The 13,913-nt window shown below is 51.3% G+C and overlaps 1 protein-coding gene across 2 annotated transcripts in view; it reads right to left on the bottom strand.

Moving 5' to 3' along the window:
- Window positions 1-13,913, bottom strand: part of PKIG (protein kinase (cAMP-dependent, catalytic) inhibitor gamma) — a 17,282-nt gene that overhangs the window by 2,789 nt on the left and 580 nt on the right. For both annotated transcript variants that reach the window (XR_001861592.1, XM_017732983.1), the window contains one exon: window positions 8,700-8,767. The gene's annotated coding sequence lies outside the window, so the exon portion shown is untranslated. Of the gene's footprint in view, window positions 1-8,699; window positions 8,768-13,913 lie in introns of those variants that run through there.

Raw genomic sequence — 13,913 nt, forward strand, 5'->3', positions numbered from 1 at the left:
ACAGAAAAAGCATTACAGAGAAAGCCCTGCTTCCTCCTCAAAATGGCATGGGAGCTCTGAACACAGGCCAAATTGGCTCACTGCTTGGGGGATGGGGTGGTGATCCAACCTGAATTTGTAATGGGAAATGATGGATACCCATCGGAAAGTTGGGGGAGCAGGGAGTATTTTACAGGTCCAGGGCTTTGGAGCAGTATTGGCCTCCGCTGGCTGTTGAATGTCACTGAAGAAGCGTTGGGCCAGACTGCTGGGAGATAAACACTTTACCCTGTGAAAATCATTCCTTCTGCAAGACATTTGGATCCCTTCACTCCAGACTTGTGCCAGTGCCAAGTGCACAGCACGAAGAAAGGCCCGGAGCGGCCACTTGTCACATGCGAGCTCCGCTGTGAGCCAGCTCTGAGTTCAGCTGATGAATCCTTAAGTTGCTGGGTTTTCATTCTGGCTGCTGGTTTCCCTTGCCAGCGTTTGCACAGCACACGGAGTGCAGGGACCTGGGAACGGTGTTGTGGGGATCCTGGCTCCTGGGCACAGCAAGCACACGCTGCCTCTGCACGGGAAACCTGGAGCTCTCAGTTCCTGCTCCTGTATACTCTGTTTGGCACTTAGTTTGTTTTTCTGCGTGGAATCAAGAGATTAATTGCTGTCTTATCTGTGATTCTGATCACTGTAAAATGTGCCTCTAGCCCTGCTGATGCTGTCAGTGCTTGGAGCAGGTCCCAATTAGAAACGCTCGTGTGCAGTGAAAACAAATTCATGCACATTTAATGCACATTCACTCGCTTTTGTGCCTTGGAGTTAATGACCCACAGAGGAGTTTGCTCAGCTTCCTTTACAAATCCTGCTTGATACTGATTTCCCTGCCAGGGAAATCTGTTGGCAGACCACCAGCCTGAACAGGAATCGCACTCCTCACTCCAATCCCCGATGTTATGGCAGTAGAAAGGAGATGCAGGTGAAGATGCAATAACTGGGATAAAAGAGGTTAGATTCTCTCCGTTCCTGAGCTGAGCAGGGTGCAGTAACCACAAACCCACGGAAACCCAGCATGTTTTGGTAGCCCCAGGGACTCCTCTCCTAGTGCTGGCACCAGCTCACTGGTGGGATGTGGGGCTTGGCCCACCCAGATCTTGCAGGAGATCCTATTTCCCCAAAGTTAACAATTCTTGTGAACACCTGCCTCCTCTACAGACTTGGCATCCATCTAGCTCCTGTTAACAAGCCCTGGGAAAATCTGCATCTTTTGCCCCAGGAGGAGATCCAGCTTCTTTTTCTCCTTTTCCCTCCTTCCATCTCTGGCGTGCCCTTCCTGGGATAAGGCACCCACTCTGGATGCAGCAGGCTGGATGAGCTCAGCAAGCAAAGTGCCTTTTCCCCAGGACAGGACAAGTATCCATCATTCCCAGACAAATCCTCACAGGTCACCGGAGCCCAGACACTGCTGACATTCTACAGCTGCCAGAGAGATGTCATATGGACTTGGGAGGTTTCCCTAGGAGCAATCCAGACAAGCCCGGGTCCATCTCGAACCAGTGAGGCTATTCCAGAGCTGATATGCCCCAGAGTCCTGCTGCCCTTGTACTAGGGGCAGGACCATCTGCTTTCTAGGATGGACTCCCCAAACTGGGGAGCAGGAGCCAGCCCCTGGGATGCAGCGTTTTCCCGCTGCCCCTTGATGTAGCTGCCAACGCTAGTGGCAGTGCCAAGTACGTAAGTTTCCTCTCACACGGACCCTGATTCAAAATAGCAGGCACCAAGTGTGCGGGTCTGGGTGCCGGCTCGGTGGCCGGGAGATGGCGTATGTGATTTATCTGTTTCCGTGGCTGGGAGGGTTCCTGCCTTCGGCTTTCCATGCAAAGAGCTGGAGACAGGCACATTTAACAGCAAAGCCTTCATATGTGTGCAATTCCTCCGGGATTTTCAAGGTGGGTGGCTCTCAAAAATCTTGCAGGCAGATCCCTCCCCGCTGGCAGAGAGATTCCAGCCTCTGCCTCTGGGAAGTCGTTGGGCTGAGAGGGTGATGGGAGCAGCTGCCTCAATTTTGATAGAAAAACCTGATTTTTCCAACAGCATTTCCGTGCTTCGAGGCACAGAACCCACAGTTCTGTGGGGTTTTACTCAGTGACTGCTTTTAACATCTTTCGGGACTGCAAAGGAACCACCTTCCCTCTTGCCACATAGTTCAACCTGAAACTGTCACCTGGAGAGACATTTCGGGGTGGCAGGGGGTGCAAAGGGAGGTGCATCACCCGCTGGCTCCCCACCTTTGTATTTTCATTCTCCCGTGGACTGGCAGGATATGGGCCTGCTCTTGCCAGGCACTGCAGGCGTTATCCCACGGCACACACATACAATGTGCAAAGGTTTGTAGGGCGCTTCAAAGAGGTGATTCAGCTCGTCCCCAGAGGGTCCTTTCCTGCCCTCCCTTTCCTCCCTGCTGCTGATGGTAACAGAAGCAGTCCCTGTGCCCTCAGCACAGCGTGCCAGCCCGCAGGGATGGGGCAGGAAGGCTGGGATCTGCTGCCTCTTGCACATTCCTCAAAAGTTTGCTGCTTGGGGGAAGGCTGTGTCCCCTCTGCCATGGGGAAGTGGTGCTGCCTGTCCCGGGGCAGCTGGCCACAAGTGAAGAAGCCCCTCACAAGCTGCCACTGACACCAGGTATGTCCCCAGAGCTGCCCCTGGATCTGCCAAGCCTGCTGTTTTGGTTTGGACTTATTTTTCTGTAGTGTCTTGTGAGTACTAAAAAATCTGAGCTGTAATAGTCTTGGCTTTGCTGGTGGGGACTTGGCTTCCAGAGAGGTTTTGCTGTCGGATTGCAACTGGGCTTGTCGGCATTTTCCAGGGAAATCACCCAGCAGCTGACAGAGCAGCTGGCTCCGCTCTGGGGGCTGCAGCTAAACCAGCCCTACTCATTCTGGGGCTGAGTTTTGCCCATTTAGAAGGTGGGTGCTAAAAAATTAAAGGGTTAAATGTTTCCTCTGCCTTTTGGTAGAATAAACGGAGGCATTTCTTTTGGGTCAGCTCCATGCTCCATTTGGTCCCACTGACAAGCCTGCATTTGATTCCTGTGTCCCCCCTGCCTGCTTCACAGCACAGATCCCAGGGACTACAGCAAACAGTTACTGCAAACAACGTAAGGGTGGCAGAGAAGCAACCTGGGCACATCTGGCAGGTCACCCCCAGCACAGCACTCTGCGATCCCAGCCAGTGTCCAGGGCTGATCCCTGGGATCGGGTGGATGCTACAGTCACAGCCAGCCCTGACTCCAGTTTCAAGGAAACCCTTCACACGAAACTGCATCTGTCCCTCATCTAGGTTAAACATTTCATGGCTAGGAAGGGCTATTTTTGGGTGCTGGTGCTGGCTATCAGCAGGCTGGGCTGAACTCAGCCATTTCCCCCCTGCCTGCTTTGTGCCTCCTGCTCTGCCCTTTAACCTTTTTCCTTTCTCAGTGTTCTTCTCTCTTCCTAAGGCCCCCTTCTCTGCACAGATCCGTGAGGCATGAGGCAGCTTAGGCCCCTGCTTGGACACCCTTGTGCCTTCAGGCAGCCAGCACAGCCCTGCCCTGCCCTCCGTGCTGTCCCTGGGACACCTGAGGCAGGGAGTCCTGTACCTCAGCCTTTCCTGTGCCTGCTGCAGGCAATTCCTGGCATCAGGAGCCCTGACAGAGTCCCGTTTTGAGGTGCTGCAGCCCAGCTTTGGCCTCACGCTGTCCATTGCCAGGGGCAGTTGGGACCAACAGCTGCAGGTTTCAGTTGGAGACGGCGCCCTCATCCCACAGCCCAGCCCAGGACACGCTCTCCCTCCTGCTTGGTGGATTTAACCAGTGGATTTAGCACTCTCCAAACTTCTGGAGTTGTAAAGCCCTGAAGCCAACAAAACCATGCCATGTTTCTGGGGCGAAATTCCAAAGTTCTGCTTGGGAACAGGGATGTGACCCTTTTTTCTGCTCAGGCATCACATCCCACCAGCAAGGCATGAAGTGGTGCAGTCTCCTTGGAGCTCTCCATATTGTGCAGTGCCCCTTGCCCTTTCATTCCAGGGTACAGGACTATTATTAGACCTCTCCTGCTGGGGCCGGATCCATAACAACAGCAAAACATACTCAGCAGCCCTGCTGGGCTTTTAAAATATTTACAGTGTAGGATGGTTTACTAAAGAGGGGGGCCTGGTAGAGCACAGAGACGGAAGCACCGGGATTTCTGTGCTCCCTGTGGGTTTGCTGTGAGGTTTCCCACTGGGAGAGTCACATCCAGTGAGGAGAAAAAAATATCCCGTAGGGCTGAGGCCAGCACTTGAGGTCAGGGGGTTTCCACCAACAGTCTGACAACCTCCAGCTGGAATTTCAGCAAATTTTCCATTGGGTCTTGTCTGGGAACATGCGTGAGGGGCTGTACATCAAAGAAGAAGGGCTCTTTAACAGTGTTGTTTGGGTATTTTTAGACCTGTGATTGTGCCGTACAGGCCTCATTATGTCTCATGACCCCCATGCACTAAAGCTCAGATCCATGGCCAGAAACTGAGCTGAAGATGCAGCTGAGGATGAAGATGCTCCTGTTGGGAGCCCAGCCTGGCTGCAACAAGCTGTGTATGGTTGGTGACAGGGTCTGCACCAAAGGCAGAGCTCCCCCTCTCTTCTTGGCTCTGTGTTCTTCACAACGTGGTGGTGGTGGGTCTTACTGGCCAGAATTGATGTGCTCTGAACTGCTGAGCTCTGAGCTTCCTGGCTTGGTGAGAAAACAGCAGGAGCACGGCAGCAGCCTGATCTCCTACCAAGGCACGTGTGTCCATCTCATGTGCTGAGCAGCTTCTTTCTAGGTGAGAATAGCATGGAAAAGCCTCACCAGACTCCAGTGATGAAGAGATATCAAGTTGGGTATGGCACATTGGCATTTATGCAAGGTTTTAACTGTGGGATTCCTTGTAATTACTCTGGACCCTCTGGCTCTTACACTGAATAGGATACATTCAGCCAGGACAGACATCACGGCTGCTCCAGCCACTGCAGTGGTTTTGCAGGAACAGAGCTTCCAGCATTCTCTAGGACTTGCTGGAAAATTTAATTCCTTTAGGAGGAGAGTAGATACAGCTGAGGTTCAGTGTCCACAAATAGATCCCTTCTTTTCATTTGGCCTGGTTTTACAGTATAAAGATCATTTAATGCCTGTAGAACTAATAACTAATTGCTTAGCCCCATGTTTAAGATAAGACTTAGACTGACTCCTCTATGACTTCACGAACCTTGTATGCAGCTCTGCCAAGCTCCCCAAACTCCTTCCCCTCCCTCCTGGCCTTCAGCACATCCTCATGGCCCCCCCACTGCAGAGTCCTCACTGTTGCAAGGCCCCTCCTGCTGTCCCACATCCTCACAGCCACTGCCTGGCTTCCCACTGATGTAAGAAATGGCCCAGCCGGATTTCAAAATCCCAGCCAACCCTCGGTGTCGGGGTAGGGCGAGTCCTTGTGTGCTCTGCTCTGATCCCGAGGGGAGAGGGGGAGCTTGAGGGAGGCAGGAGGGCATTGCTCAGCCCCACTGGCATCCTGTTAGCATCAGGATGCGTGGGTGATGGTGGGAGGGAGCTCCCTGTCCGTCTGTCCATCCATCCATCCTTCCATCTGCCAGAAGGGTGCCCAGTGCTCAGCTCTGGCCACGCAGTGCTGCCAGCCTGCATCCCCATGCCTGAAGCAGGCAGCACCCCTCTGTCAGTCCCCACAAGGCACAGGTGCTGAGAAGCTGCTCCAAAAATCCTCCAGCACGGGAAGAATCACAGTTCGATGGAGCCGCTCTGCTCCTCCCTCCCCCCACTACTGAGCCTCGATGTAGCTTAAGCCTCTTCTGCAGCTTCTCACTAAGTTGATTAACGGAAATAATTGGTCTCTTTGTGCATCTGGAGACAGTTGCCGTGACAGCAGCTGTATTTTTGTTTTGTTCCCAGGTCGAGCTTGTTTTTCACATCTCTCGGCTTCAAGGTGCTAATGAATCAGGGTACTCTGCTTTGTCCCCACCTCCAAAAGACACATGTCCCTCTGAGGGATGGGTGACAGCATGGATAAGCCACGCTCAGCCCCAGCAGGCCCTAGGACATGGCAGGCTGGCACCTTTCTCCCTGCCCATTTTTCACCCCCTCAAGCCCGGCTCACACTGGATGGACACAGCACTGTGGCTTTTGCATGGCAGAGAGAAGAGAGCCAAATTGCTTGTGTTCACCCAGAGCAGCCATGAGCACTCACAGGACCCTCTGTCCCCTTTCAAAGCTGTAAGGACTCTGGGGTTATGAGTCCCTTCTCCATTACTTTTATTTTCTCACAACTTCTTACTTATTTCTCTTTATGTATCAACATATTTTTACATGAACAACTGTGTGGAGGATCTGCTAGTGCCTGAACTTGCAAAGCAGACAACACCACAGACCAGTGACCCTTCAGCTACAGAAATCCCACAGCTGCTGGGGCAGGCATGGCCCATGTATTCTCCCTGCTTGTGATATGCAGTCACCCTACCACACCTGGGCCACAGGGTGAATTCCTGTGCAATGGGGATTCCCTTCAGGCTTGGGTTCCTTGCCTTCCTCCAGATTGTTCATGAAGAAAAGTCCCAATGGATTCCACCTCAAAGGCTGGAAACCCCCCAGTAGCCCCACAGCTTTTCTGATCACACCAAGGCACTGACCTCTGAGTGAACATCACCTCTAAAACCTGAATTCCTGGCTCAGGGATGCTCGACCTCAGCACAAGCTCCCCAATACGTTGGAGGCTTCCCTGGGTAAGGAGAAGTCAAACAAGTGCTGAGGAGATGCAGCTGGGGCTATTCTCTAGCACGGCTGCCCTTGTCACATATAAGAGGAAGGTGAAGCTACAGCAGCCCTTGATGGTATAGCTCTCTTTCTGGGTTAAGGGAGACCTCTCTACAAGGACAGAGGTAAACAAGGATGAGTCTTTATTCTTATGCCTAGAAGGAAACAGAGCTACTTAGTCCAGCTCTTCTTTGTCATCTGAGGAGCTGAGCCCTGCTGCTCTGGGAAAGCAGCGCTTGCGTGGCTGGGAAGGGGAGCCGAGCTTGAAAGAGGAGTTGTGAGGGCTGTAACTGGGCAGGTTTGGCTGCTGCTGTTGAGGAGGCTTTGCCTGGGGAGGCTCTGCTCAGCACAGGGTGCAGGAAGCTGAGAGCCACCTGCCTTGGCTCTGCCTCACTGAGGCTTGCACAATCCCATAGGAATTTGCATCCAGCATCCAAAGAGTCCTCCTGACTCAGAGCTGTGTAAGGGGCTGAGTGAAAGGCTGTGATGCCTCCTGAGGTGCAAGATCCCTGGCAGCTCCCAGTGGTGCCTAAAAATAACCAGGGCACCTCTTAAGAGTGTCAGCACAGAACGAAGCTGGTTAGCAAAACCAGGCTTAGCTCTGCTCCCTGGAGCTGGCTGCCCTGTCTGTCTGCTCCACTGCACAGAAAGGCACCACTGGGACCCCCACCCTGGGCCAGGGGCAGTGCTTGCTGAGAAAGGGGTTTGGGGAAAATCTGTCTTTGGTGGCTGGGATGGTGCTATTGGTGTTAGCCCTACAACAGAAAAGGAAAGTGTTGGGGTTCAGAACAGGCTGCCAGCGAGGGGTGGCTGAGGCTCCAGGTGGCTCCACGGCTTCTGTTACCCAATGGAATCAGGAGCCCCTTTGGCTGTGCTACCCTGCTGGGACCCCCACCTGGGCAGGGAGAGCTCTGCAGGCCTGCACACCTCCTTGGCTGAAGATTTCTGTGACAGATGTATTTCATTTCCTTATAGCTGTGTTAGGGGACAGCAGCTCCTGATCCTTCCTGCAGGCAGGGTAAGTCTCTCTGCCTAAGTCCCTGGGGATGTGACATCTAAACCTGAGCTGAAGAGGAGACATGACTGTAATGCTACCCTGGGGATGCTCACTGATCACTGCCAGCTCTAGTCTTAGGAAAGGGAAAGCTCCTAATAAAATCAATTGCCAAGTATTTTATTGCCTGTTGAAGTGCAGCTGGGGCATAGAAGGACACGGGGTGTCTCCAACATGCGTAGGGACCATGCTGGACCTGAGATGAACTGCTCTGAGTGACCTGCAAGAGGAGGGATGTCTGTGTGCACCAAAGAGTCCTGAGATCCTGTACTGCAGACCTCACACAAAACAGCCCAGGCAGCTCTGTGCAAGGGAAAGCAGTGATCTGAGGACAGAGGGGATGCTCTGAGTGCAGGAGCCGCAGGAGCAGAACCACAGAGAGGACTTGCCATTTATGCAGGAGCCACGGAAGGTTAAGCTTTGGGGGTTCCCTGGACGTTGCTGGGCTGACTCTACACGCAGAACAGAACTCGCTTACATCATTGTGTACAGGCAACCAACATTCCCGTGCAAAGCATGTGGGCAGCCTTTAGCAGGATTTGCACAGCACATCCCCATCGCTGGCAGGGAGAGGCTGTGGAGCACAACTGGCACTGGGGGCTGCCTTGGAGTCAGAGCTGGAACATGGCTTGGTACAAGGACACGGCTGTGAGGTGTGGATAATACAGCAGGAAAGTCATTATGGCAGAATTGTTGGCATTTTTTTCCTCTTAGCGGCTTTCTAGCATCTAGTAATCCAGAATACAGAGGGAGGTCAAGTGACTCAATGCTACAGGAAGGAAAAAACCCATTTCTGTTTGTAATATTTCCCTATGAATAAAAGCTTTATCAGCCATAGTATAAGTCCCTACCTGATTTAGAGGACTTTCCTTCTGGACATGACTTCAAACACGCTTCATGCACAGCAGGACAACAGCTTCTGGGAAAGAAGAAGGAAAAAAAGTAAGAAAACATTATCTGTGCTTGTTTTGGGAAGCATAAGGCTCAGCTGCTCTTCCCACTCTCTGTGACCAGGATAGCAGAGGGCTGGCAGGGCTCTGCCCAGCAGACTCAGATGGAGCCTGGCTTGGTGGAGACACCACCAGCACAAGGGCTGTGGAATGGTGTGTTCATGTGGCACCTCCTCAGGAGGGTTTGTGCTAATAGACTTGGACTGTTGTGTTAAAGTACATGGAAAGGCCAGCTGGGCTGCACAGAGAAGTCCTCTTTGGTTTTGCTTCTTTCTTTGCCCTCTCACAGGTGCTGGGAGAACTGAGGCAACTCATGTCCTGACCTGCACTGCAGAGACCAGCAGCTGCCTCCAGAGTATAAATGAATATTGGTTTGCAGCTCTGCTGCCCTTTAAAGAAGTGAAACTCCCATATCAGCTTCTCTGAGGTGAAAGGGGAACTTTAATCTAGTTCTGTTTGCCTTGCTGGGTCTGTGTCCAGCTCCTTGGGTCTGTGCTGTTTGTGCACAGCTGAGCCTCCTCCTGCTGTCCCCAAGCCCTGCTCAAAGACATTTCCTCTGTGGCCTGAACATCTGTGGGTGCTTTGCAATCCCCTGACCTGCAGAGCCCGGCCAACAGGACACTTGCTTATTTTAGCAGCTGTTTCAGCTTTCTGACTATTTTGGAACATCATGGACTGTGTTTTTCCCTTTGTCCCAGGGATAAATGTTAGCAGAACAGAAATCAAGAGATGAGCCACTTAACCATATAAGCAGCAGCTCATCCAGCAATTCATCTGTCTGGTCCACCTGGGTTAAGTATGACTGTGACTGGAACCATTTCCTATCATTTTCCAAACTGGGACAGATCTACAGCCTTTCTCTTTATTTTTTTGACCCACTTTCAAAACTTTGTAGTTGAAGCTGACTACTTGCTGGCTCTGGCCCTGCTTCAAGGACAGGGCACTTGCTGCTTTTATGTGTCAGTTTGCCCATCTGTTAAATGGAGCTATTAATACTCCCTCCCCCTGTTAGATGCTTCAAATATTTTAAAACACTTTCAGCTCTGCAGATGACAGGCTTGCAGAAGTGGAAAATGCTAATTATGATCATGACAGGAGCTAAACAAAGACACAGGGATTTAACAATAAACTTTTGTTAGTCTTAACCCCATTTATAGCAAAGTGCTTACTGGAAACACTGGACCGGAAAAGAAACAGTATTCCCACAACTCTGGGAATATGCATTGCCCTTTTTGGGCACCAAGCAGCCAAACAAAAGCAGGAAGGAAGAAACCCAGCTTTGGGAATCCACAAGTCTTTATTTTCCTCCTTTGCCTTCCTGCCCTGGCTTGCATGTTACACTGCCCAAACAGCTAAACCTCCAGCACTTCAGCAGTGTTGCAAAACATCTCAAAACACGTGGGCCTCTGCCAAGAGAGGCTTAAAGTAAACTGGAGCAATGATGCTCTGAAGTAGAAGTTATCACTGAGCAGCCTTGTTTGTGATGGGACATGAGGGGAAACCCCCATTTTCTCTCTCAAAAAAGCGCTGATTTTGGAGACAAAAACTCTTTAGCAGCTGGTATTGGCTTTCTAACCCTGCAGGCCTGGCTCTGGCTAGGTGTTTCTCCCCACAGCCTTTGCTTGGGCATCTGGAGTCTGCAGATTTGAAGCTGCCCCTCTTGTTCCATCCATAAAGGCTCATCCTCTTCTGGCTCACTTGGTCCTGCTGCTCCCAGGGTGATGGGCAGAGCTCCAGAGGCCCCTCAGCACAAAGGCCAGGCTGTTTGGAACTTTAATGGTGGTACATGGATTGGTCCACCTCAGGATGGGCTACACTGACTTTGTTTTGTTGTCTAGTTCTGTAACCCATCAAGGTTCATTGGCTAGATAAACATCCACACCCCATCAGGAATGAATTACAAGGGAACCAGCATAAAATTATAGAATCAATTAGACTGAAAAAGACCTTTAAGGTCATCAAGTCCACCACTAAGCCATGTCCCCAAGTGCCACATCCAGGCATTTTTTTAATATTTCCTGGGATAGTGACTCCAGCAGTTCCCTGGGCAGCCTGTTTCAGTGTTTGATAACCCTTTTGGTGAAGAAATTTTTCCTAATATTCAACCTAAACCTTCCCTGTTGCAACTTAAGATAATTTCTCTTGTCCCATCTGATGTTTGAGGTTCAGATTCCCTCCATGGTGACCAGCTGTTACCCAAAAGGAGCAAACACATAAAATAACCTTAGTCCTCTCAGCATTGCTTCAAGATGAATGTATGTTCCAGAAAAACACACCCCAGAATGTTTTTTTGGCAGAATTCAAGACTATTCTACACAACAGCTGTTACGGTGCTGCTTTGATCCAGAGAGGAAATCCTTCCTGGTTTCAAGCAAGATGATGGCAGCAGGGAGAAGGTTGTTCTTGCATCTCTTGGCTGCTGGGTAAACAACAGGCTGCATGCATGGCTGATCAGGACAGCAGCCTGGTCCTCCCAGAGCAGCCAGACTGCCTCATTCAGTGCCCTGTCTCCAGCAGCAGCTGGCAACCTCGGCTTCAGAGGTACAAGAAAACCTCTAATTGTACTGGAATGCTTTTCATAAGTCACTAATGACTCTGAACCAGGAGGTGTTACAATCCTTACAATGCAATATCCTCTTAATCATACCCAGAATTGTTTTGTTACCAAGATAACTACCTGATATCCATTAAAATGCCTTCAGAGCTCTTTGTTCCACGGATATCTCATGGCAGTGAGCACCACAGATTAATTACACTTTGTGGAAGCAGTAACTCCAGTAAAGTTGGTGACGCTCTGGTGGGGATATGTTTGGCTTATTACATCACTGCAAATATCAACAGAAATGGCATTTCGGCGCCCGACAGGGAGTTCCCCAGGCAGTGGCTTGTGACTGGCACTGTGCCTGCATGGAAGAGCTGTGCAAAGAGCACCTGGACTCTCTGGGCTCTCCTGGGAAGGGAAGTGCTGGGGAACTTGCTGTGGAAACCAGAAATGAGTGGTGTAAAGTACATACTCCCTTAGGCTCGAAGCGAGTGAGAGTTTTGAAGTGGGGCCCAGGCAGTTCATAGTCCAACTGCTGCTCTTCCTGCTTTGTGCTGCAGGTGCCAGCCGAGGCCTGGAGCCATCTCAGCCTCTCTAACTGCCATCATGAGGAGCCTGGGACAAGGCCCATGGAACACCTGAACCTTCTCTTCTCCCTGGCTGGTGCTGGCAACCCTGGGGAGCGGCTTCCCTTATGACTTGTCCTTTTCTATTCATGAGCAAGACAGCTAGAAGCAGTGGGCTTTCTTCCCCTCTCATCCTCTCTAAAATGGGTGTTGTGATGGAAAATTTATTTTTTGGATCAGTCTGTATAAACAGCTTTGATGACACAGAGGAAACCCCTAAGAGTGTGGAGAAAACTGGAATGTGAAAACGGGAGAGATCAGAACAGGGTGACACAGGCAAATAAAAAGCCAGGTTGAAGCTTCTGCTGTTCCTTATGGATGTGTAGATTCGTCCCCCATTCTGCCACAGACCTGTGTGAGCCCAGGGAAATCATCTGCTTTGTGTGAGGCCCATGTAAAATAGGAATGATGCTGGTGCTTGGGTGCCCAGACAGGCTGGAGGCATTAATGCACAGCAGTGTGCCGCAGAAACTGGTTCTGAAATGTGGAAGATCAGGAAATGTTAGCACCTTGGAAAACGTTTCCCATAGTTATTTTGGGTGGCAAGGTTGTGTCCCTGTGGGTATTCCTCTGAGAGGGATCAAAAGAACATTGATTTTTCTTTGGAATAAGAGGAAAAAGCAAAACTCCCCATCCTAGCTCATCATGTGCCTGTACACCCCTCAGGATCAGCCACTGGCTACAGAAGTACCAGGTGGTCAGAACATGCACAGCTGTGAACATTCCTGGGTTTCATCTCCTCATGACCAAGCTGCCTGTGTACTGTAGTTAATGGTCTCCAGTTCTCTGAGGCATCTGAGTCTACACTCCGTGGAAAGTGTCCCCCAAAACGACAGCATAGGCTGCTCACACCCATGTGAAACTCTGCCTGAAGGACTCAGTGCTCTGTTCTGTGCCTGAGGGTAGATGAAGCTCTATTGGTATATCCATGTTTATAAATGGCCATTTAACCTACACCTGCACTATAAACAAATACAGCCATTGAGGATCTCTTCATGCATCCCGCTTTCCTAAACACCACCCCTCACAGGAGCTGAAAGGTGGCAATTTCTCTGTTGGGTGGCCACACATTAGCATGGTGGCTCTTTCCAGGCAAGAGTCTCTGAAGCCAAGCATTGCCCCACAGTAACCAAGCCAGGCACGCCGAGCAAACAGCCCAGAGCTCGAGTGGCTGTCACCATCTGAGAGTCTCAGCCACCCAGTCAAGCCGTACCCACTCCACAAATCCCCCTTCACCCTCACACTGCAGCAGCATCCCCGCTGCAGCTGCCTCGTGCTCGCTGACCCCAGCCTGTCCTCCTCCTAGTTTGAGTCACCAGCCCAGCCACCCAGGGCATTGCCTCTGGGTTCACAGCTATACTTGGCTCTTGATCTGCAGAACCATTTACCCCTTCCAAGCAAAGGAAATTTCCCAAAGACGCCTTTGGGGCCAAGGCATTGCATGCATGTGAAAGCTCCCCACCACGGCTCGCTACCAGCTGCTTAGGGGAATCCAGAGAGAGGAAAGACACACAGCTTCGAGGTGGAGGAATTTGCAAAGCCTCCTGAGAATACCACCACACAGCAGTTCTTTTTTTATCACGAGTCTTTGTCTTTTCAAACATTTGCTTGGAAAGCCGGATGCCAGCAAGTCTCTGAGCCTGCTTCTGCTGCCACGCTCTGAAAGCTCTGCTCGTGCCCGCAGTTCCGAGGGGAGTCCCGGGCAGCTCTACGGCTCCTGACATCCCAAGGGATGGATTCCCACCACGGCCCCGCACTGACGGACTGCCGGGTGCCTGTCCCATTCCCGTGCGAGCACAGAGCAACCCCCATGCTGTAAGGGATTCCCTCCGGCAAATCGCTCAGAATAAACGGACACATGTTGGAAATGAGGCCAGAAATCCCCACGGGGGTCACTGATCCGCGGTCGTCTGTGATTTCTATCCTGTGAGTCTGCTCTCCCTGCTA

Source organism: Corvus brachyrhynchos, unplaced genomic scaffold, assembly GCF_000691975.1.
Source record: "Corvus brachyrhynchos isolate BGI_N302 unplaced genomic scaffold, ASM69197v1 scaffold10, whole genome shotgun sequence".
Taxonomy (NCBI): Eukaryota; Metazoa; Chordata; class Aves; order Passeriformes; family Corvidae; genus Corvus; species Corvus brachyrhynchos.